Source organism: Protopterus annectens, chromosome 2.part1 (assembly GCF_019279795.1).
Source record: "Protopterus annectens isolate FY-2018-M chromosome 2.part1, PAN1.0, whole genome shotgun sequence".
NCBI classification, from domain to species: domain Eukaryota; kingdom Metazoa; phylum Chordata; order Ceratodontiformes; family Protopteridae; genus Protopterus; species Protopterus annectens.
The window spans coordinates 949,066,706-949,090,763 of NC_056729.1; the positions used below are offsets into that span (position 1 = coordinate 949,066,706).

Sequence of the window (24,058 nt, forward strand, 5' to 3'; positions counted from 1 at the left end):
CCATATGCTGGAAGTATTCCAGCCCAGGATATAACACTGTCACTCAAGTCCATATGAGTCAATTTTTCTTTATCTTTCACGGAATGATGATCCTTCCAACCGGCTTCGATTTTTCCCACTGGATTTACAGGTTTTCCGATTGGGTCCTCAGGTTTTCGGGCTACATCTCTTACATTTCGTATCTTACCTAGAGGTAATTCTGCAGTATGCCTTATAGCCGGAACCAGATAACCCAAAAAACAACTGCTGGACCAATTCTCAGGTAGCCATTTGTATGCTTTTTTCCCCACAAACAAAATAACAGTTTTCTACTTTAGTACTGATGCGGGTTAATTCTGAATGAAACATTTTCTTGTCTATAACAGACAATTGTTTATGCAACACAGGATTCCTCTGCACATCTCTTAATGTTGTTTTCATTAAGCTCAAATATGAATCATAATTTGTGCTACAACTAGTGCTTTTATCTTTAGTTTTAATATAGCATTTATAAGATACAGTTATGTTACAGTTACTCCAACCCACTTGGAGTGTATCATTTTTATAGAAACATACAATTCCTCTCTGTGTAATAGGTAAATACAATGCAATCTTGTCCTGTGATTTTACAGAACCTGTATCAAAAGTAAATTTTCCCAAGTCTCATTTATCCCCAAGGGGACAGCGGACATCAACAGTCCTCCATATGCTGTTGGTATAGCAGTACAAACCCAGCAGTTTGAAATGTTCATAGTCTCTACATATACATGCTTCATAGCTAGGTATGTGTTAAAGTTTGGATGCCAGTCTATAGACAGTTCATCACGTTTCTCCACTTTCATTTGTGTGGTTATATGTAGGAAGAACCACAACAAAAGGAAAGTCACCACAATCATAGTCAATAAATGCATAGTTAGCAAGATGATTAAACAATATCTTCGGGGTTGATCTGTATTTTTACTCATTTTGCTCTTGGCCATCCTGCCTTTGTTGTGTGTCAGTCACAAAATTTTTATCAAGCTGAAAATTCTTTAACGGTTTACAGTGCGTCAGGTGGACCCAGGACGACCTCTCAGCAACTTTGACTGCAGCAGGCATAGCCAACAGTACCTGGTACAGTCCTTCCCACTTTGGACTCATCCAATTTTTCCTCTTCGTGACCTTCAACCACACCCAGGACCCTGGGGTCAGCACCGCTTCCAATGGTCTGGTCTGTCCTCTATCTGAAAAAGAGTTCAACTGCAAAACAGTTTTATTTGTTAACAGTTTCCTCATATAGCTAGCTAATGAGCTGTCAGCCTCTAGTTCTGCAGGCATGAGAGCTTTCCACTGTGGCACATAATATGCCCTTCCAAATATCACTTCAAAGGGGGTCAAACCTTTTACATTTGGAACTGTTCTCATGCTCAGCAGTGCCAAAGGCAAACAGCAAATCCAATTCTTCTGTGTTTCATTTATTAACTTCCTCAACTTGCTTTTTAAAATTCCATTGTACCTTTCCACCAGTCCTGCAGACTGTGGGTGGTAATCACAATGATTCTTCAAGGAGATCCCAAAGAATCTCCCAAGTTGGTGAATCGTCTGATTAACAAAGTGTGTCCCATTGTCACTATAGATTCTTTCCGGTATGCCAAATCTAGGAATTATTTCTTTTATTAGGGCTTTTGCCACTGTTGCCGCATCCGGATTTTTAGTTGGAAAAGCTTCTTCCCATTTGGAAAACATGTCTATAATTACTAAACAGTATTTTTTCCCTTCACATTTGCTCAGTTCTATGAAATCCATACAGAGAGTATGGAACGGATATGGTGGTATAGGAAAACTCCCTTGCTTGGGTTTAAATGCTCCTTGTGCATGATGTTTGTTACAGATATGACATGCTGCACAAAATTTTTGTGTAAAGTTTGTGAATCCATATGTTTGGAATATTCGATTTACTAACTGTACCATCCCCCCTGTTGAGACATGGCTCTGCCCATGGCTCAACAAAGCTGCATATCTAAATAAATTAGATGGCAATATTGGCTTTTTCTCTTTGGAGATGTACAGTCCATTTTCAAGGATTGCACCTCGTTTCTCCCATTTCTGTTTCTCAGCTTTTGTAGTCAATGTCTGCATCGTTTTTAACATTTCTAAATCTAAAATCTCAGAGGGTTGTAATTCCTCAGTTAAAAGTAAAGTTTCTGAGTCTGAGGCTGCTTGTTTTGCAGCTGCATCAGCTTTTGCATTTCCTTTTGAAATTGCATCCTGCTGTTTTGTATGAGCTAAACATTTACAAATAGCTACTTTAGTAGGTAACTGAATAGAATCTAATAAGTTCAAAATAAGCTGCGCATGATTAATCGGTTTGCCAGTAGATGTTATCATTCCCCTATTTTTCCATTGCTGTGCAAAAACATGCACTGTAGAGAAAGCATACTGACTGTCAGTATATATGTTCACACATTTGTCTTTCGCTAGAGTGCAAGCCCGTGTTAAGGCTATCAATTCTGCTGCTTGAGCAGACAGGTTATGCTGTAAGGGTTGGGCTTCTAAAATCTCTGTATCTGTGACTACTGCATACCCTACTAGATTTTTCCCTGTAGGACCCTTTCTGCATGAACCGTCCACATAAAATGTCACCTCGGCATCATCCAAGGGCATATCAGTGAGGTCTTGTCTGGGCAAAGTTATTTGCTCAATTTCCTGCAGGCAACTGTGTGGTGTGCCATCCACAGGAATTGGAAGTAACGTTGATGGATTTAATGTTGTACAACGTTCAATTACCAAATGAGGTTGGCTCAGCAGTATGGTCATACATGAAAGATGTCTAGCAGGAGACAGATATGCTATTTTTTCTTGCAGTAAAATTATTGTGACTGCATGAGGCACTCTCAATGTGAGAGGGTGGAATAACACCACTGAGGCCGAAGCCTGTACTGCCATTGCAGCTGCGACTACTGCTTGCACACAGTGAGGCAATGATCGTGCCACTGGATCTAACTGTGATGAATAGTAAGCTATGGGGCGTTGCTTATTCCCATGCTGTTGCGTCAAAACTGATGTCATGTATCCCTGTCTACAATCTACGGTTTGAAAAAATCTTTTGTGGTAATTTGGAAGTCCTAAAACTAGTGATGAAGCTATCAATTGTTTTAGTCTGCAGAAAGCTGTTTCTGCTTCAGGTGTCCATTGTAATACATCTTGTGCTGCCATTGGTGTTTTATATATTAAATCAACCAATGGAGCAAATTCTAAAGCATAGTTTGATATCCAGCTTCGACAAAAATTAGTCGTTCCCAAGAAGAACATCATTTCCTTCTTGGTTGCTGGTTTGGGTGCCTGTAAAATCGCTGTTTTTCTGTCTTCGTCTAATATTCTACCTTCAGTGGATATTACATATCCTAGGTATCTAACCTGTTTTCTCCAAAGTTGTAACTTACTTTTGTTTACTTTGTGTCCTTGTGCTGCTAAAAATTTCAATAATGCTATCGTATCTTCCCTGCATTGGTGTTGGGTAGGGGCTGCTAGCAAGATGTCATCTCCATATAGTAGAATCTGACTACCTCCTGGTGGAGTAAACCCTGCCAGGTTGCTTGCCATTTCTTGTGCAAATATCGTTGGACTTTCACAATATCCCTGTGGTAGCCAAGTATAGGTATATCTTTTACCTTGAAATGTAAATGCAAACCAATACTGGCTATCAGGATGTATAGGTATTGAAAAGAAAGCATTGCTTATATCTACCACAGTAAAATATTTTTGTTGTGGCTTCAAATCGTTCAACAAGGTGTGTGGGTCTGGCACCGTAGGTGCTCTGGGTATTATTGCATTGTTTACGGCTTGTAAATCCTGTACCATCTGCCATTCCCCGTTTGCTTTTTTAACAGGAAATAGAGGGGTGTTACATGGCGAATCCAGAGATTCTACCAGTACTCCTTCCTTGAGTAATGCTGCTATTATAGGCTTGATTCCTTGCTCTGCATCTTTCCTCAAGGGGTATTGTCTTTTTTGTGGTCTAAATGCTGATTTTGGTGTAATGGTTACTGGTCCTGCTGTTCGAATAAGTCCTACATCTGATTTGCCTGTTGACCAAAGAATATCTGGTATATCACACAAGGCTTTTTCTTCTTCTTCTAACAAGAATGCTAATCAGCTGTCTTCACTAGTTTGTAAGTGTACAGATGGACGTGTCTGTGTTAGCCAATTCAATTTCTGTTTTTGTACTCCCTGTTCTGATAATTCTAAATCAGTTTGCTTTTCCCATTTTGTTACTTTTTCTCCTAAATCTGCCCATCTCACATCTTTACTCTTTGTCAAGCTGACATGTGGCAGTCTATTAGATTTGTACAGTGTCATGAATTCCTGAGGTAGTGAACAGCTTACCACACTGTTTCCCTCAGTATCCCAATACAAGGTTCGTAATACTAATCGGTTAGCAGGATTTTTGAACAACTCTTGCTCATATTCTTTATCAGGTCCTGGCATGCTGCAGTAGTATAGAGTACAATGTAACAAATGCTGTCTGTCAGTGTCAAGGAAGGGGGCCTTACTGATGGCTACATTCATCAGTTCCTTGGTTACTGCCCCTGGACCAGTCGTAACTAGGTCCTGGCTGTACCAGTAAAAAGTTTCACCCTCCGGTCGCACCACAAAAGTATCCATTTGTCTTTGTGCTTCCATACCCTGCATAGTAGGAACTACCGCTATGCCAAATATCTGCATAATATCTCTTCCCAGTAAGTTTACTGGACATTTTGCAGAAACTACAATTTTACTTTTCTGAGTCATACCTGAAACAGGGTCAGTTATTGCTATATCATGGGAGAGTGGCTCCCTATATAGCTGTCCATTTGCTGCTTTCACTAATATATAGTCAGGTGATTCAGAATATTCTGGTAACTTTGAAGGGTGTATCAAAGTTCGTGACGCTCCTGAGTCACACAAGAATTTCACTTCCCTTCCTTCCACCAGAAGTGTAACTTTCGGTTTTGTGTCTGCCAAATAGAGCTCCAAGCTCAGTAATGCCAAATCTAAAATTTCACTTTCTTCATCCTCTACATCTGCTTGCACTTCCTCTGTTCCTTCCACTACATTTACGTTTGTCCTTTGTTTATTAGTCTTTCCTGATGATTTCTGATTTTCATCACTATCATATAGTCAGTCCTCATCACCTTTATTTTCTGTAGTCACCTTTTTATTTAGCCTGCAATCCCTTGCTAAATGTCCTTTCTTGCCACACTTAAAGCATTCACCTTTCTTTTTTCTCTCTTCAAAATCTTCTGACCTTTTGTCAGATTGTTTATTTCCCTGGGTATTTTTCTTACCCTTTTTACCCGACTGTACTACAAAGACCTCTGCTCCGTCTTCAGCTGTGAAGACCTGTGTCTTCTTTTTCTTTTTACTATTAAAGTGTCTTTCAGCATGTCTAGCATATTCAAGTAAGGCTTGTAGCCTGCTTGTTCGATGATCTATCATATGCTTTGTAATAAAGCTGCTGATAGGTGCAATGCAACCTTTCAAAAACGCATTTTTCAGTTGCTGTTCATACGAGCTATCGTGTGTCTGACTTTCAGGAATAGCTATACCACTATGGTTATTGAAACATTCCAATAATCTACCATAGTACCCATCTACAGTTTAATTCTCTTGCTGTATGCATTGATTAATGCAAGTCCAATCTGCTCTAGGTTTCCATTTTTCAGAAATTCGGTCTGTAAGACCTTTCACTCTGTTGTCTAATTCTGCGTCACTATGTGGGAGTGGTTTAAGCTCTGCGTTACGAGAGTTCCAGGTGCCACAAATCATGTGCCAGTCTGGACCCACAATCTGTCTAACTACCTTTTCTACTTCTTCCCCATTCAAGTGGTAACTTAGTCTCATACCTTGTAAATCTTGTAAAAACTTTGTGTAATTAACTTTCAGATGAGGGATTCCCTCTGTAGCTTTTTGAATATCTTCCGGTGTCCATGGTCTATATACTAGGAGAGTTGGGTCCTGCCCTTCCTGTCCTGCCTGAGGATTCGGTACCTTGATTAGTGGAGAGATTTCTTCCTCACTCTCTTCTAGTGTGTCTCTCCCCATTTGATATAAGTCTGTGTCCCTAAGTGTCTTACGTGTCCGGGACCTAGTTTCAATAGGTTCACTAACAAATGGTTTTAGTGCTCTTGTAACTTCAGGATAACGTGGAGGTGGACTAGCCTGTCCTCCTGCTTCATATCCTGAAAAAGGCATTGGAGGGGGCGGAGGGGGAGGGGCAGTCGCTATTACTGTATTATTATCCTCTTTGTCTAAAAATAATGTTTTCGCATTTTTAATTTTCTGTTCCCTTCGGTTTACTTCCTCAATCCACCTATGTGCCTGAGGAATGCCTAATCGCTGTTGTTTTTTTGCCTGACCTTCTGCGTCAGATTTAAGCTGTTTTAAAAGTTTAACTAATGAAATCTTATTTAATTTACCGTCAAATCCGTATTTATTAACCCATTTTGTATAATATCTTACATTATCTGCTCGTTGTGATTGCATATATTTTGCGTCATCAGTTAGGGGCGGATCTCGCGATTTTTTAGTGCACTGATTTCCCATTTTAAAAGAAAAATGTTACGTAACCCTTTTCACCACGTGGTATTTCAGTTCCTTACACAGTTTATCTAGAATAACTGCCTACCTTATTCTGTTTCCCTGATCTCTGACAAAATATACAGTAATTTCCTTTTGTCCCTGATCTGTATAACAAATCTCTGACAATAACATTTACTGTAACCTAGTCCCTGATCTAAAACAGAAAAAAGGCAAATATCTTCCTACCTGAGCCTCCTGGGTCAACCAGTTCGAGACCGCTCTTCGGCCGCAGATCAGAAAAGTGGCCAGCCTCTCAAAACGACAATTCAGTCGGAGGTCTTTGTGTTTCAAGAAGAACCGTTTCGGTAGCTTCTCCTGCGCAGTATTCGACCACCGGTACACTCTGATCTGTAGCTGTCGAGGGCTTCCGGTCCAAAGGACCAAACTGTTAAATAAAAACAAATGATAACAACACAGGAGGCTCAGATGCAAAAACTTTACTAGTGTACACCAGGAGGCAAAATACCATACAATACAAGTATAGAGTTTTGTCTGACATGATGTAGGAAATACACAATTTTATATAGTCATACATTCAAGCTGTGCCCACTTCACTGACGTGGTTAGTCACAGGGCACCTACATCACTATGGTCTACTGTATTCTATTCATAAGAAAAAGCTGATGTTATACATTTTAAAAGTTTTCCCATGAGAATAATATAGCCTTGCAAGGCACCTGGTTAGTTATAATGTCTTTCTGTAAAATGTTATTCTTTCAAGGTTTCAGTCCTGCTCGGATACAATAGTCGGTTCAGTCTTGTAATATACTTCTTTGTTCTTCTTGCAACATTACTTTAGCAGCTGTGCTTTATCTCTGATAATATTCGCAAGGCCAATTATCTCAGAGGAAGGAAGAAGGATTTTCAATGCTTTATACATTTAATTTTCCTGACCCAGCAGATAATCATTAGTGAAAAACATAAGCTTGCTGAGCTGGCTACTGCCAGGGTCAGAGTTCAAATACACTGCAGCTCCAAAGCTTCAAGCAATTACATGTAAAATCATTCTTATTGCCATATTGTAAATAGAATAAAATGCATTATATACTATTTGCTTTTAAACTAGCACTTCATACATGTTCAAATACATATTTTTCTAACAGTAATCTTCTCTTTCAGCTGTTGTTTCCTGTTAAAAATAGAGAAAATATCTTTTACACCCTTTCTTTTCCAGTCATTCTTCCTTTTGTCCCTTGTGTTTGGTGCTTCTTCCACTGTTGCTTTTCTGTGGTTGACTGTTTCTTGCAGCCTTTCTAGTGCTGTTGCCAGATCTCCAAAGGTGTAAGCTTGTCCCTGCATAAAGATCCTCAGAGTTCCTGGATATAGTAACTGCAACCAGAAAGCTCTATGCTTGCATCTTAGTGGCCAGAATGAAAGCACCTCTCCTTCTTGTTTCTGTTGAGTAGTCATGATCAATGTAAATCTTTGGTCACTGACCAGTCTCTTTCCTAGCTTCCAAACTTATTTTAAGATTCTTTCTTTAACCAGAGTTTCACAATCACAGGTCTTGTGTCTCATTCTCCTCTCTACCAGTGTCCACACTGTCTGGTGGGCTCTATCTTCACTCTCAATTCTTCCTCTGCATGTTAGTCCATTGATGTATTCATTTAAATACTGCACCTCTACCCTGTTTTATAAGACTGCTTGGTTCTTTATATTTTGTGATCATATTTTTCAAATTAACCAGTGCATCAGGTCCTAGTCGGTTGAGGTGTTCATACCTCACCTCCCCCTGACAGGCTTGTAAAAGCATATAGTGTCATTCTGGGAATAACAACAAGTACAGAAGGCTTTCCCCACCATGGAACTTGTTTTAATAAGGTGTTCCTATCTCACCTCCCCGTGAAAAGCTTGTAAAAGCATATAGGATCATTCCGGGAATAATAACAAGTATGGAAGACTTTCCCCACCGTGGAACTTGTTTTAATAAGGTGTTCCTACCTCACCTCTCCCTGAAGGGCTTATAAAAGCATATAGGGTTATTCCAGGAATAGCAACAAGTACGGAAGACTTTCCCCACCACGGAACTTGTTTTAGTAAGGTCAATATCCACTAAAATACCTTGCCACCTGTAAACCTAACAAACTGGGTCCAAAAAGCACTGGCGAATGTCCCCAAAACTCCCACTTGTAATCTGTTTATGCTGATAAGCATTAGGCTGGAATGGTTAGACTTTCCTGTAGCCTTCTTTCTTCCCCAATTAAGGTAAAAACAGCGTGCTTTCTACTGTTCAACAGACAAGCGTATTGTGCTCGGCACCTCCAAACAGTGCATTTCTCAATAAACTAAGTGAAACAAGCATGTTGCAAAAGGGAATTGGAAAACAGGCTCTCTGCCTTGTAAATTGAGAAGCAGGCAGGGAACTGTGTAGTTTTTAACAGTAGGGCTTAGGAACAGAGTATTGGGCATATAAAAAGATACAAAAAAAGCGTGCTTGTAACTCATACCTGCACATGCTGCCTCTAGGCATCTGCTTTACTGGTTTAGCCCTGCTTCGCTCGCTTTGCTTGCTCCGCGCCCTACCCTGCCACCATATCCCACCCGCCCCCGGTAGTACTATGTTTATAGTTCCATGGCATGCCCCCTTAATTAGCTAACCAACCACACATGCTGCTAGAACCCAGCAAACTCCTAGCACAATAATACACCCTCTATCCACCCCACTATCCATATTAACCCACCCATAGCTGTTCTCTTCTCTCTAATCTTTTATCCACCACATACACTCAATACAGACTCTACCCTAGTAATTTACTATGACTACAGCTAAAACAGTAATGCTGCTACCCTTAGTACCCCTGCTATTCATTCCTTATCACCTTAGCTCCTATGAATATGTACAGCATCTTGAAATCCAATACCCAAACTCTCAAACAGTTACCAACCCAGCATTTAATAAGTTTATCCACCACATAACCGCCCCCTCTCCTAATTCCTTGCCCCCCAGTTACCACTACCCAACTAAATACCACTACATTAGCTTAAAAACCAAAAGCTACTAAAAGAAAATCATAAACAAATTTTTAAAACTCATAAGCAACTAAAAAAATGAATCTTATGAAGGATGGAGACATCCACCCCAACCATGGCCCATCCACAACAGTAGACCCAAGTGCACCATCTAACAACCCAACGTGTACTACACAAATTGATAGACTTCCAAACTCATTTCTGGTCTGTCATCTCAACATCAGAAGCCTAAACAACAATATCCATAGCCTACATGGACTCTTAGCTGTTCACTCCCCTGATATCCTCTGCCTCAAAGAAACCTGGCTAAAACCAATAACCAAAGATAACAAAATAACCCCCCCACGGTACAACATCCTTAGACTGGACTGGATCTCCAGGAATGGTGGTGTGGTAGCTGTACTATACAAGTCTACCCTAACAATAACAATTGACGTCCAACAGCCACCCTAGTTTGGCAATGCAGAAATTCTCATCACCAAACTAATAATAAACAAAAGTAAATGTAGATACATAGTCTGCATTTATATTCCACCCAGCAAGAATGATAATACTCTAGAAAATATCTTACATTGGCTAGCTTCTAACTATCCCCAGGAAACCATTGTCATGGGGGACTTTAACATTGATTGGAACACCTGTTCCTCTGAAACTCCCTCCACCCATTTAAACCTCCACGGGTTTACTCAGATCATTGCCACGCCCACCAGATTTAGCAAAAATAGAGTCAAAGTTAGTATCCTTGATTGGATACTTAGTAACAACCACCCCCAAAAGTAGAAGTCAGGTACATTACCTGATGATCTAAGTGATCACTGCCTTACCTACATTATTAGGCTCAAAGCCGACATTCCCAACCAGCCCACCTATAAAACTATAAGAAACATCAAAAACTTTAACCTTGACAACTTCCAAAATGAACTCAAAGCATGTAATTGGAATGTCTTGAAATGACTCCCATTACAAGAAGCAGTTGAGTACTTCATTACCAGATTTCTGGCTATCCTTAACCACCATGCTCCTACCCGTACCATCCATGTAAAAGCCACAGTTACACTGTGGCTATCTAAAGAAACAAAAATTAGAAGTTATGTACCTACCATAACGTTCCATGTTAGTTGTCTTCTTCTCGCCTTCTTTCTTGCTCGATGGGTTTGGAGCCAATCCTCGGCTCCGACTTGGCCACTCTAAAAGCTCGAGAGCTAGTTCCACCGGCTCGAGGCTCCCCTATATCCCACAATGCTAGGCGGTAACTCCTCAGATCTCGTTTGAAAGCTAAGGCTAGCAAGAAAATTCCATAAGGAACAAGAAAACTCCTCTAGGTCTGTCCTGGCTAGGGGGAAGGAGGGTGGGACGCAAGAAAGAAGGCGAGAAGAAGACAACTAACATGGAACGTTATGGTAGGTACATAACTTCTAAATGTTAAGTTGTCAATCTCGCCTTCATTCTTGCTGGATGGGACCGTGTCTCTAGCACCTTGTCCTGGGTGGCCTATCGGAACAGACTCTTGAGTACAGTGGAACCAAAGTTGGCTCGGTCTCTAGAGGCCAAGTCCAACTTATAATGAGAAATGAAGGTATGGGGAGAAGCCCAAGTAGCTGCAGAACAAATCGAATCAATAGGCAACCTATCTTGGAAAGCTATAGAAGTGGCTAAAGCTCTAGTTGAATGAGCCCTGGGTTTGGATGGCAACTGTTGATGTCTTATCTCATACACTAGGGTAATCAACGAAGTAAGCCATCTAGAGAGAGACACTTTAGAAACTGGAAGGCCCATTCTACCTTCTGCATAAGAAACAAACAGTTGGTCCGATTTCTTAAATTGTTTGGTCCTGTCTAAATAGTACCTAAGTTGGCGATGAACATCTAAACAGTGTAACTTTTGTTCTGACCTATTAGAATAATTTGGGAAGAAAACAGGAAGCTCAATGGTTTGGTTCAAATTTGCCAGTGAAGCTACCTTGGGCAAAAAGGATGGGTTAGTACGTAAGGACACCCTATCCTTATGAAATACAAGATAAGGGGGTCGACAACACAGAGCATGGAGTTCAGAGACTCTTCCAGCTGAAGTGATAGCTACTAAAAAGAGGGTTTTCCAAGAAAGTAACTTTATTGAACATGAAGCCGCAGGTTCAAAGGGGGAAAGAATTAAGGACGTCAGAACCAAGTTGAGATCCCATTGGGGAGGAGGATCTCTGATGGGTGGTTTGAGGAGAAAAACTCCCTTTAAAAAGGCTTTGCAGAGTTTGTGAGACATAATGGAGGACTCTGAGACTCCAACATGAAAGTTCGATATTGCTGCCAATTGAACTCTAACGGTAGATGGGGACGAACCTGAGTGGAAAAGTTCGGCTAGAAAGTCTAGAACTGATTGAATGGAAGCAGTGAAAGGATCTATATTCTTTGACTGCGCCCAATAGGAAAAACGTTTCCACTTGTTATGATAAATCTTCCGAGTGGAAGATTTATGAGAGGCTATCAAGATATCTCTAACTAAGTGAGATATCAGAGGAAGTCTGGCTAAAGTTGGAATTGGAGGAACCACGCTGTGAGGTTCAGAGAGGGAAGGGAGTGGTGCAACTGACCCGACTGATGGGTCAAGAGGTCTGGAACTGGGTCCAGATGCCAAGGTTGCTCCAGCAGATTACGGTGGAGAAATGGGAACCAAACTTGTCGAGGCCAGTAAGGGGCAATGAGGATCATGGAAGCTTCCTGAGCGATGACCTTCTGTATCAGCTGAGATATCAGTGGGAAGGGAGGAAAAGCATACAGAAGTCCCCGGGGACAATCGTGCACTAGACCGTCTCTGCTGGGGTGGCCTGGTTGGGGAAAGAGGGTGAAAAAGTCGTCATACTTGCTGTTTTGGGGAGTAGCGAAAAGGTCGCAGCAAGGCTGGCCCCACTTTCGAAAAACTTTCTCCAACACTGAATTCTTCAGAGACCACTCGTGAGGCATGAGAATAGCTCTGCTCAATTTGTCTGCAATCACATTGGACTTCCCGGGGATGTGCGTTGCTAACAGAAACCGCTGAGAAGAAATCGCCCATTGCCACAGTCTGAGTGCCTCTTGACATAGGGGGTAAGATCTGGTTCCGCCTTGTTTGTTGATGTACCACACTACGGACATGTTGTCTGTCTGAATTGCTATAGTTCCCTTGGGAAGAGAGTCTTGTAAAGCTTGCAACGCTAGAAGCACTGCTCTCATCTCTAGAACGTTTATGTGCAAGTGGCACTCGAACGGTTGCCACATGCCCTGGACTGTCCTGCCCTGGTAATGCCCCCCCCACCCGATCAGGGAGGCATCCGTTGTCACTGTAGCAACCAGAGGGGGAGGGATGAAAGGTCTCCCTAGGAGGAGCTGGGGAGATGTGATCCACCAAGAGAGATGATTCTTGCACGATTGAGTTATCCAAATAGGATGGGACATTGGAAGTCTTTGGTAAGACCATTGTGTGAAAAGCATCCATTGTAAAATTCTCATATGGAAGCGAGCCAATGGTAGAAGGGGGATGGCCGCCGCCATAATCCCTAAGATTTTCAGGATTAGTCTGGCTTTGACTTTGTTGCTCTGCAAGACAAGAGAGACCTGTCTGTGTATGTCTGCTATTCTGTGCTCTGTGAGTCTGGCTGACATATTGACTGTGTCTAGATTTGCGCCTATGAAGGTAATAACACGACAAGGCGACAAGACAGACTTTTCGTAGTTTATTGAAATGCCTAGTGCCTGACATGTGTGAAAGGTATAGTCTCTGGCGAGAAGTAAAAGATGCTTGGTGGGGGCTGTAAGGAGCCAGTCGTCTAAATAAGGAAACACCTGGAATCCTTGTCATCTCAGATGAGAGGCTACCACTGCCATGCATTTGGTAAACACTCGGGGGGCTGTAGTGAGACCAAAGGGCAGGGCTCTGAATTGAAAATGACTGGTTCCCAGCCTGAAGCGGAGAAACCTCCTGGAGCTTCGACTCATTCTGATGTGATAGTACGCGTCCTGGAGATCTATCGAGCACATCCAGTTGTCCCACCCCAAAAGGGGTAGAATGGACTGCAGCGTGACCATCCGGAACTTTGTTTTCTTGACAAAGTTGTTCAAGTTGCTGAGATCCAGAATGGGTCTCCAGTCCCCTGTTTTTTTTGGTACCAAAAAGAATTTGGAGTAGATTCTGGATCCTGTTTGGTCTGCTGGAACTGGTTGAATGGCTCTTTTTGCGAGCAGCTTTGAAATCTCTAAAGCTGCTTGCTCCCTTTGACTGGGTGGAATGTCTGGAAGGGATTTTTTGGACTGCTTCGGAATGAGAAGGAAAGAGATTCTGTAGCCTTCGGAAATGATAGACCGTACCCACTTGTCTTGAGTTAGGGATAGCCAAGCTTCTGGGTACAGTGACAACTTTCCCCCGACTGCCTCCGAAGGTGGACAGTCAGGCAACACCTCAGGGATGCTGAAAGGGCTTGTCGGAAAAGGATTCTCGACTGCCCTGACTCTGCGGGCCCCCTCTGCCTCTAGGACGGCGTCTACCATTATTGTTCCCCCCTCTGCCTCTAGAGGGGAATCGACTCTGTGCGTCAGGCAAATCTCCTTGAGATTGTTTGCGGAACCACATCTTTCCCCCCTTCTGGCCTTTGGGGTAAGGTCTAGAAGGAGTAGAAAAACGGACTCCAACGGCAGAAAGAGTTTTGCCATCAGTCTTGCACCTAGTCAGGGTTTCCTTCACTTGAGGACCAAAGAGGGATGATCCATCAAAGGGGGAATTAGTGAAGGATGCCTTGAAAGGGTCCGCAAAGTTACATAGCCGCATCCAGGCGTGTCTACGCAAGGCTACACCTGTGCCTGCCGCTCTACTTGCTCCATCCGCCGCATATGAAAGGAGGCGCATGGAGGAGTTAGTTATAGAATTATGGGTTGCCAGCTGAGAGTTCATCCTATCCTGAAAACCCGCAGCTGTTGAGTCCTTCAACATTTCACTCGCTTCCTTGAGCAAATCCCCTCTGAAGATGAGTGAAATGACACAGGTAATTCAGCAATCTCATAGTAAAGGTCACTGATGAGAACATCCACTTCCCATACCTGTCCATCGACCTAGACTCTTTGTTAGGAGGATGAACAGGCACCGAAGGATCAGCTAACTCCTTCTTGGTGGCCGCAGCCACCACCATAGCATCAACAGAGATGCCTTTGGTCAAAGATTCTTTGTCCTTGGGGGCTGTAATGAATTTTGATGGTCTCCTGGGGGTGGGTTCCACTGAATCAGGAGCCGCCCAAGCCTTCTTTGCCACCACTTGCATAAGGGGGTCAAAGGGAGGGGACACCCAGGAGGTGGAAGGACGAGAGCCAAACGCCTCAAAATACACTGATTCATCCTCTGAAGGGTTGAGGGCTGGCCAATTCCCCCTCTGCTTTAAGATTTCAAGGATGTCTGCAAAGGAGACATCTTCAGAGGGGGAACGAGGAGAACCTTCAGAATCCTCTAAATCAGTGTCAGAGGTGACAGACTCAGGGGAGTCAATGTGCTTCCTCTTGCACTGCCTCTTCCTAGGGGGCTCTCCTACAGGATCAGGAGAGGCCTCGGAAGAGGAGGAGATCCCAACTGGGGAAACTTGAGGAGCTGGCTCTCTACGGTCGGGGATGAGAGAGTGAGTAGAAATCACCGGAGGCACCATGGGGGGAAGGGCAGACGGAGCCGACTGTGGAGTTGAACCTGGTTCTAACACGCTCCTCATGACCTCGAAGGCACCCTGTCAGGCAGAGCCGGAGGTCTCCGTTCTGAAAAACTGAAAACCTCCCCCGGCACCGACAGTGATGGCTCCGAGGCCGATGTCGGAGCAGAACTCACCAGTGCCGAAGCACCAAGAGGGAGAGCGGGGTCGGACAAGGGTCCGATGCCACTCACCCCCTTGGAGCTGACGAGGGAAGTCCGGTGCCGAGATTCTTCCAAGGAAGACATTGGAGCAGACGACGGTACCGAAGACAAAGGTATCGGTTCCGACACCACCACAGTCTCGGGTCCGAGCTGCCCCGGCTCCGAACTCAAAAGAGTCAGAGGAGGAACATTTTGAGTGATGGGAATCATTCTCGACTGTTGAGTCGGACTTTGAAGCATCTGGGCTAGTGCCTCGGACTTAAGAAGTCGACTCACTACTCTCTGAAGGTCATGGTCTGATAACCTGGAAGACCTAGAAGAGTAGGATCTATGGCTCTGTTCAGACAGCAAAGGTGATGCTGGAGCGGAATGAATGGAGCCGATAGATGGAGATCGGGACCTCTTTCTAGATGTCGGTTCCGACAACTTGATCGGAGCCGACTCAGTTATTCCGCCGAGGACACCGTAGGGGCTTTTATTCGAGATTCATCGGCTCCGGCCGGAGCTGATGTTCGAATAGCCTTAGGACCTCCAGAAGACGGCTCAGAGGCTGGAGCCGAAGGTCTGGAAGGCTTAGAGGGTTTCCCCGATGATTGAGTTGAGGGACCCTCAGGCTTCAATAAACCCCTTAAAATGAGTTTATTTTTTCGCTCCTGCAGGACTCTAGGGCTGAAGCCATGGCAAACAGCACATGAGTCCTGCAGGTGCAAAGGTCCCAGGCAGTACACACAAGAAGTGTGACCGTCTGTCAGAGACATCTTCTGACAGCACGAGTCACACTTCTTAAAGCCTGAGACCTTTGATTCCTTAGACATATCTAAGGGGAAAGTGTAACCACACAAACACACACACACACCGATTACACTTAAAATTAAATTAAACTAATTTAAATTAAGTTAAAGGTAATTAGAAATAAAATCCCTACAAAACACAGTCACTCACTACTAGGAAGGGAGGGACTGGGCCTAGGGCCCGAGGGAAAATTTCTAAAGTTTTTGGAAAAGGGGAAGGGAAATTAACAGGGAATGGGATGGACTACTTCACAAATAACTATTTTAGAAAAACTAACTTAAAATAAGGGGAAAAAGGCTAAGAAAAACTAGTTTCTTTACCAAAACTAACCTGAGCCGGTAGAAACACACCTCGATCGCTGTAGCGGCAAACGAGATCTGAGGAGTTACCGCCTAGCATTGTGGGATATAGGGGGGCCTCGAGTGGAACTAGCTCTCGAGCTTTTAGAGTGGCCGAGTCGGATCCGAGGATCGGCTCCGAACCCATCCAGCAAGAATGAAGGCGAGATTGACAACTTAACATCCAAAATTAAACTAAGAAACAACGCCTGGGTCAGGTGGCATGTTACCAAAAGCCCCTTTGGACCAAGTAAGATACCAGCAGCTAAGGAACCAGAGCAAAAAATCTGTCATTCTAGACAAACAAAATCACTACACCCTCCTACAACAAAAATATCAGCTTAAACCTCAAAAGTTCTGGGCTGGTATTAACAATCTTCTCCACCCAGGCTGTTCTGCCACTCCTACCCCATCAGTTCCCCTTGATATATCCCCTGTAGAAATTGCAAACAGCTTCATCTCCTCCTTTACTGAAACTATCCAGTCTCTAGCTACCCATCTCACTCCATCAGACACAAACACCAGCACTGGCACATCTAGCCCTGATCCACCCAGCACTCAACCCACCTTTACCTTTCAAACCGTACCTACCAACCTGATCCGGACCTTACTCAAAAAGCTAAAACCTACTACACTAGCTGCCGACCACCTCCCAGCTGAATATCTTCAAAAAGCAGCTGATACCATAGCACTTCCAATTTCTATTCCTTTCAACGGATCCATCTCAGAAGGATCCATCCCAGCAATATGGAAAATATCGCAATGTTATGCTTCTCCATAAAGGAGGAAGTTCCACAGAATTATCTAACTTTAGACCTATAGCCATTCTTTCACCACTAGCTAAAATCATGGAAAGATACATACACAAACAAATCATGCACTTTTTTATTCAAAACAGAAAGCTTGCTCACTCTCAGCACAGCTTTAGGCCATTCCAGAGTACCACCACGGCTTTTCTATCTTTCTCTAATGTCATCAGTCTTCATCATAACAGCAACAAACTATCTTCAGCACTCTTCCTAGATCTCTCAAAAGCTTTCGATATGGTCATCCATCAGCTGCTGCTCAATACCCTACAAACCATCGGTTTAGACCAACACGCTATACAATAGTTTCACTCCTATCTAAATGGTAGACAGGCTGTCTTATGGCAGAGCAAGATGTCATCCCAACTTCCTCTAACCCTAGGTGTCCCACAAGGGTCCATACTAGATCCCCTTCTTTTCTCTGTCTTTATCAATGATCTGCACACCACCATCCCAGGAGCCACCTGCATCCAATATGCAGATGACTCAAAGCTAATATGCTCTGCCTCCTCTCCTACACAACTTCTAACCCTCAGTCAGACCACTTTCAGCATGGTAAAAATATGGCTAACTAATCACCGCCTGCTTCTAAATCCTAACAAAACCAAGCTACTACTTTTCTCCCCTAACAGTAGAATTTCTCCTCCTTCCTTCAACATCAAATCTAGCAATGACACCATCATCTCCCCTGATGACCATACAAAGCTTACAGGCATAATATTAGACAACAACCTTAAATTTAATAAACATGTCAATCACACTATTAAGTCCGTCAACAAAAAACTTGGCTCCCTATACAGAGCCAGACCTTTCCTCACCCCCCCCCCCCAGCAAGGGTAGCAATTACAAGATCACACCTCCTCTCTACCCTGTACTCACCAACCTATCCAAAACCGATCTCAACAAATTATCAGGATGTTACAATCATATAGCCAGATTCACTACTGGCATGGCTTTTAGGACCCACCATTGCCAGAACCTCAAAGCACTGGGATGGCTAGAGTATCCTACCCTTTTACAGTTCAACCAGCTTATAGTAACGCATAAAATACTTCATCAACCTGATAACATCCCTGGCCCTCAAAAATATTCTCACCCCTCATAGTGCCCCCAGGCCACTACACTCAGCTGATAAACTAATGATACTGACCCAAAAATCCAACAACTCTGCAGGCGATGCTATATTTGCCAACTCAACCAGTAAAATCTGGAATCTACACTCTACTACTGTTACCAAGGAAACCTCACTACCCCTATTTAAAAGAGAACTCAAAAAATACCTCACATCTCATTGGCTGTGCTCTTGTCCTGACTAACAACTTCACTAATAACCAAAAAAGAAAGTGGAAAAAAACCACACTGGAAACAACACACTTAAAAGTTAGCGCTTTCGTTTACTTGAATGTTGTAAACTTCTTCAGACAATCAAAATTCAATTCACAAACCTTAAATACAATTAAATTAGTGATGTCATCAATTGAAAAAACAACCCACCTCATTTTAAAGAAACAAATAACAAGCATAATGAAGCATGGTATAAAATGCAATAAATAGTACTAGATAGCATGAAATATTCCATTTACTGTCGTAAAAAACACATAACGTATGCCTAATGAGAGAAATCTCTCATCTTATTAAAGCTTTTAATTTTAAAATGCTTTTGATGGAAATAACATCATTTAGCCCTGGTGGTGTTGCAGCATTCAATTTTAGTTGCCACAACACTTCTTTCTCCTCTAATTTTAAACAAATAGGGCCACCCTTACCACTATCTGAGACCTTATCAATTATTAAAAACTGAAATTCATGTCCTGGAAAGTTAAACACATGTCTAGTTAGTGCATTATTGAAATTGTTCTTCCTAATAGCATAACAATGCTCATAAATTCTATTTTTCAGTGATCTATCCGTTTTGCCCACATAAAAAGAAGAGCATTGGGAACATAACCCTAAATAAACTACTCCTCTGGTGTTACAATTGAATTTGTCATTGATGTAAATTTTAATTCTACCCACTGTTAATGAACTAGTCACTTTGATGTATTTACACCAAGTGCAGTTCTCACATTTGTACATACCACAGTGTGGTTTGTGGCAGTAAGGTTTACTGTGTTCTAATATGCTTTTCAAATTCATTCCCCTCCTGAAGGTAAACTGGGGGTATTTGGTGATGTATTTATTGACACTTTGATCTTCAGACAAAAAACACCAGTTTTTACAAAAAATAGATTTTAACAAGTCTGCATCTGAGGAAAATGTAGTGATGAAATTCAAACTGGTCGACCCATCAGTCCTCAAATTAATTTGGGGACAATTATCTAAATGTGGGTACCCCAAATCCATCTGTGTTCCTACATCAGTTCTCTCTATGACTTGTTCTGGCATTGTATTCAGTTCCCTGATGTTTAGGATTGGCTTGAAACTACCACTAGTCCTTTTATTTGAAACTTCCCTAATCAAATTGTTAACCAATCTGTTGGGATAACCACGTTTCACAAACATGTCCTTCAGAATTTCACATTCTTGAAAAAATCATCATCCAAAGTTGTCATCCTTGAGGCTCTAACTAATTGTCCCTTGACAACCCCTCTCTTCTGATGTTGTGGATGGCAACTGGAGAAGTGTAAGAAGGCATTGGAGTATGTTGATTTTCTAAAGATTTTAGAAGTGAAACTCCTTCTACTTAAATCCTTTCTTAGTTCTACATCTAAATATGAGACCAAGTCAGTTCGAAATTCCCAGGTAAATTTCAAAAAGTTAGTCTGTTTCTCCATTTCATTCAAAAGGTTACTAGCTAAAGTGCTGTCGCCCTTCCATAAGATGAAAATATCATCCAAATATCTGGTGTACCATGCAACTTTGTTCTCAAAAACAGAGTTGGTAAACAGGTAATGTTTCTCCCAAAATGCCATTACTACATTGGCGAAAGTTGCGCCACAGGGGGAACCCATAGCTACCCCAGTTTTTTGTAGGTACAGATGTCCATTAAACAAAAAATAGTTGTTTTTAAGTACTAATTCCAACAAATAAATGGTAGTATCGATGACTTGGCCCTCTAGATGTTTCTCCAACAAGAAATCCCTTACCCATTCACAACCAACATCTTGTAAAATGGAAGTGTATAGGTCACATACATCTATCGTGAGGAAGTTGAGATTTTCATCAAAGGGAATTTCATTGATTGCTTTTAAAAAAGCCCATGAGTCCTTACAAATCTGTTTTTCCCCTATTAAGGCTTCCTTTAACTTTAGGTCCACATATTTTGCACAACCAAAGGTTAATGACTGTCGTCCGTCAATAATTGGACGAAAGGGAGACTTGGTCAAGTTTTTGTGAATTTTGGGAAGTCCAAATGGACTTGGGGTGATTGGGTAAGCAATCTCCAAGTATTTAAACAAATCCATATCAATCCATCCATCTATAAAGAGGTCTGTAATACTAATACATGTCTTGTTACCCAACCTGCTGTTTAGCCAAGTATCTATGCCTCATAGCATTTGAATGTCTAAGCATTGTGAATTATGAGATCTGATTGTATTCTATGTTTACATTTTCTGATACGTCTTTGCCAATCAGATGTAAGTCTGGACATTGTGTATATTGATATCTGCCTGTATTCTTTGTCTATATTTTTCTAAACATGTCTGCCTGAGTTTATCACTCAGTGATGTATGTACTGTATCTTTTTTGGTATGTGGAGCTTTTCTCCCCGGGCCTCCACTGAAAATGGACATATATCCAATCAGACTATCCCAGTCAACAAATGTAAAATAAAATAAATAATAAATAAACAAATATTGTTAACTTCCTGACATTTTGATGAAACTTTAATAAAATGGGTAGAACAATATGCAAGAAGTTGTTCATCCTTTGAACCTTTAGTACAGTGCCATCAAGACACCATACACATCCGCTACCATACTTTAAACCAAGTAGACTGCATATGAGGATTTATTCAAACCTTTAACAACCAATACTTAAAATGTTTCCACTCAGAATTAAAAAAAAAATCAGGAATCACTAGATGTTTCACATAGAAATGACTTTGGCACTCATACAACAAATAAAACCTACAATGCCATGGTGGTAAATATGAGGAAAGTTTAAAAAATGGCCATAGTTACAAGGAGATGTAGTTGTAGGTTGCTGAATATCAACCAAGCTAAAAAGGGGAAAATTATCATGTCATGCTGTCCTATCTTGCCTTCATTCTTACTAGGTTTGTTTCGGAGCCAATCCTCGGATCCATATCGGACTTTATTTTCAAGCTCGAGGTCCTCTGTCAATTTGTGGCTCTCTCCCTATCCCAGCATGCACTGGAACTATACCCAGATCTCATTTGCCGCTAAACAAGATCGAGCATTCATCTGTTAGCTCTGGCTAAGTACAATACTTTTGATTACTTTTTGGTCTATAATTCTTAGAATTTTTCGATAATTGGATAGTTTGACTTTTATAGGTGAGTGTGTCTACTCGTGACTTAATATTTTTTGTATTTGAGCTATTTCTGACTTTGGTCGTCATTTATTCACTAGGCCTTGTACTTTCCCTTCCTGGCTTGTGTTATTCTGCAGTTGCCTTATTAGTGGAACACTTCATTTAAATAGGCTGTTTTAGTTAGAGGGTTTTTAACCCTACTGTTCTTGTTTTTTCTTCCCAATTTGTTACTAGTGCAGTGCAGTTGTAGTGTTGCAGTTCATTTAACTTAGAAAATTGTAACAGGGCCTGTTTAAGTTAGAGGGATTAGTCTTTGTTTTTTCCACATATGTTCTGTGTCAGGGTCCATTTACATTAGAGGGCTTAGTCTTTGTTTTTTTTCCCTGTGTGTACTGTCTCCTTAGTAGCTCGACCCATTTAAATTAGGGGGTCCAGCCACAAAAAAAAAAAAAACTTCTGTTGTGTTTTTTGCTGCTGTTCTTTACCTTAAAATGTCCAGCAAGAAATCTAAGCCAATGGATTTTAAAAAGTGTGACAAGTGTAGCAAAAAGATTCTCCTTAGTGAGTAACACACCCTTTGTGTTTATTGTCTTGTGGCCATCTATCTCCAGGAGTTGTGCTCCATTTGCCATTCATTTCATCATAGAGCCCGCCTGGAGAGGAAAAATAAGTTGATCCTAAAAGGTCTTTGTAAAACCCCCTACTCAGAGGCACTGGAAGGAGATCCAGGTTCATCTAGATCAGATAAGTCTCCTTCTTCTAAACCTGACATATCTGACAAATCAGGCAAATCTGTAAAAAGACCTTCCTCTTTTACATCATTGGATCTGGCATATAAAATACCTAGACTGTCCGCCTCGGATCTGATGGCTACTGGATCAGATAAAGCTCCATCAGCTCTGACACCTTCTTGCTTGGTGCCAGTGGAGTATGAACTTAGGAGCAGATCCTCAACCTTGGAGCTGGTCTCCCCTATTTTGAGATCTCCCATACTACAAAAGACTATCTCCCACTCTCGACCCGGTCTTCTAGGAGTCTTTTCGATGATGACATGGATCAGGTGGTGCAGAAGCTCTTACAGACAACAGCGCTGGCCAAATTACTGTTGGATCAGACCCCCAGGACTTTGGATCCTATGACATCCACCTCATCTGCTACAACTCCTCCTCTGATCCAACCTCTGACTTCAGAGTCGGAAGGTCCGGAGTTGGTATTAGTGGAACTGTCAGATCCGAGACCCACCACAGTTTCCACAGATCTGACCGTGGCTTGGATGTATGTCCTTGGCTCCATCAAAGCTGGAGGAGTCTAGGAGTAGACACTCTCTGGTCAGGTCCAAGGAGGGGGCAAGTCGGATCGGACAACTGTCAGATCTGACTTTGCCTCTTAGGGCCTCGGCTCGGGTGAGTTAAGCTCCTATCTTAGCCTCAAGGCCATTGTCTTTGGTTCCATGGGGGTCCTTTGGCTTCTTTAGATCCAGGGATATCCTCGGATCAGGGACAGGGGGCTTTTGAGGTAATGAGGATGGTGCTGTCTCCACAGAGAGGTCTACAGTCCTCACCGGATATTCCTCCCTCCAGAGCATTGGTGGCTCCCTCTTTACCTCTGCAGCCACAGGGACACAGAGACCCTAGGCTTCTGGATGCCCTACAAGGTACCCCCCACTCTTCCAAAACCTCACCAGAGTACCCTTCTGAGGTGGTTCCGCGGAAGAGACCTTGCAAGACGAAGCACTTAGACTCCCCAGAGGAGTCCACCACTTGTGATACAGACCTCGATGAGGCAGAAGGGTCCCCGTGGTCACCTCCTGATGATGTCTCCTTTGGAGACATCCTGGAAATACTAAAACAGAGAGGTGGCTGGACATCCTCTAACCCTTCTGTGGAATCAATATACATGAAGGCCTTTGGGTCTCACCCTTCCACCTCTTGGGTGTCTCCACCCTTTAATGAGCTCCTCAAGCTGGTTTCTTGAAAGGCATAGGAGTTCCCAGATTCCATGGAACCTATTCCTAGGAGACCAAACAAATTTATTACACCCCCCCCAACAAATCCGTTTTACCAAAAGGAGTCCCAGTTGATGCCACGGTCCTGGTGGTGGCCAGAGACATCATCTTCTGTCCACACACACACACACACCCCCGCGAACAAGGAATCCAGGACTATGGACACGTATGGAAAGCGCATCTTTTCCTCAGCAGCTTTTGCTCTCAGATTGCTGAACTATCTCACCCATTTTACGAGACAACAGAGGGATCTCCTGAAAGAGCTAGGCGATACCCTC

The 24,058-nt window shown here is 42.5% G+C and overlaps 1 protein-coding gene across 1 annotated transcript in view; it reads left to right on the forward strand.

The window, feature by feature from the left end:
• The window catches only part of LOC122794924 (probable ATP-dependent RNA helicase DDX60), a 3,096,781-nt gene that overhangs the window by 1,702,684 nt on the left and 1,370,039 nt on the right, over positions 1–24,058 (forward strand). The window lies entirely within an intron of this gene.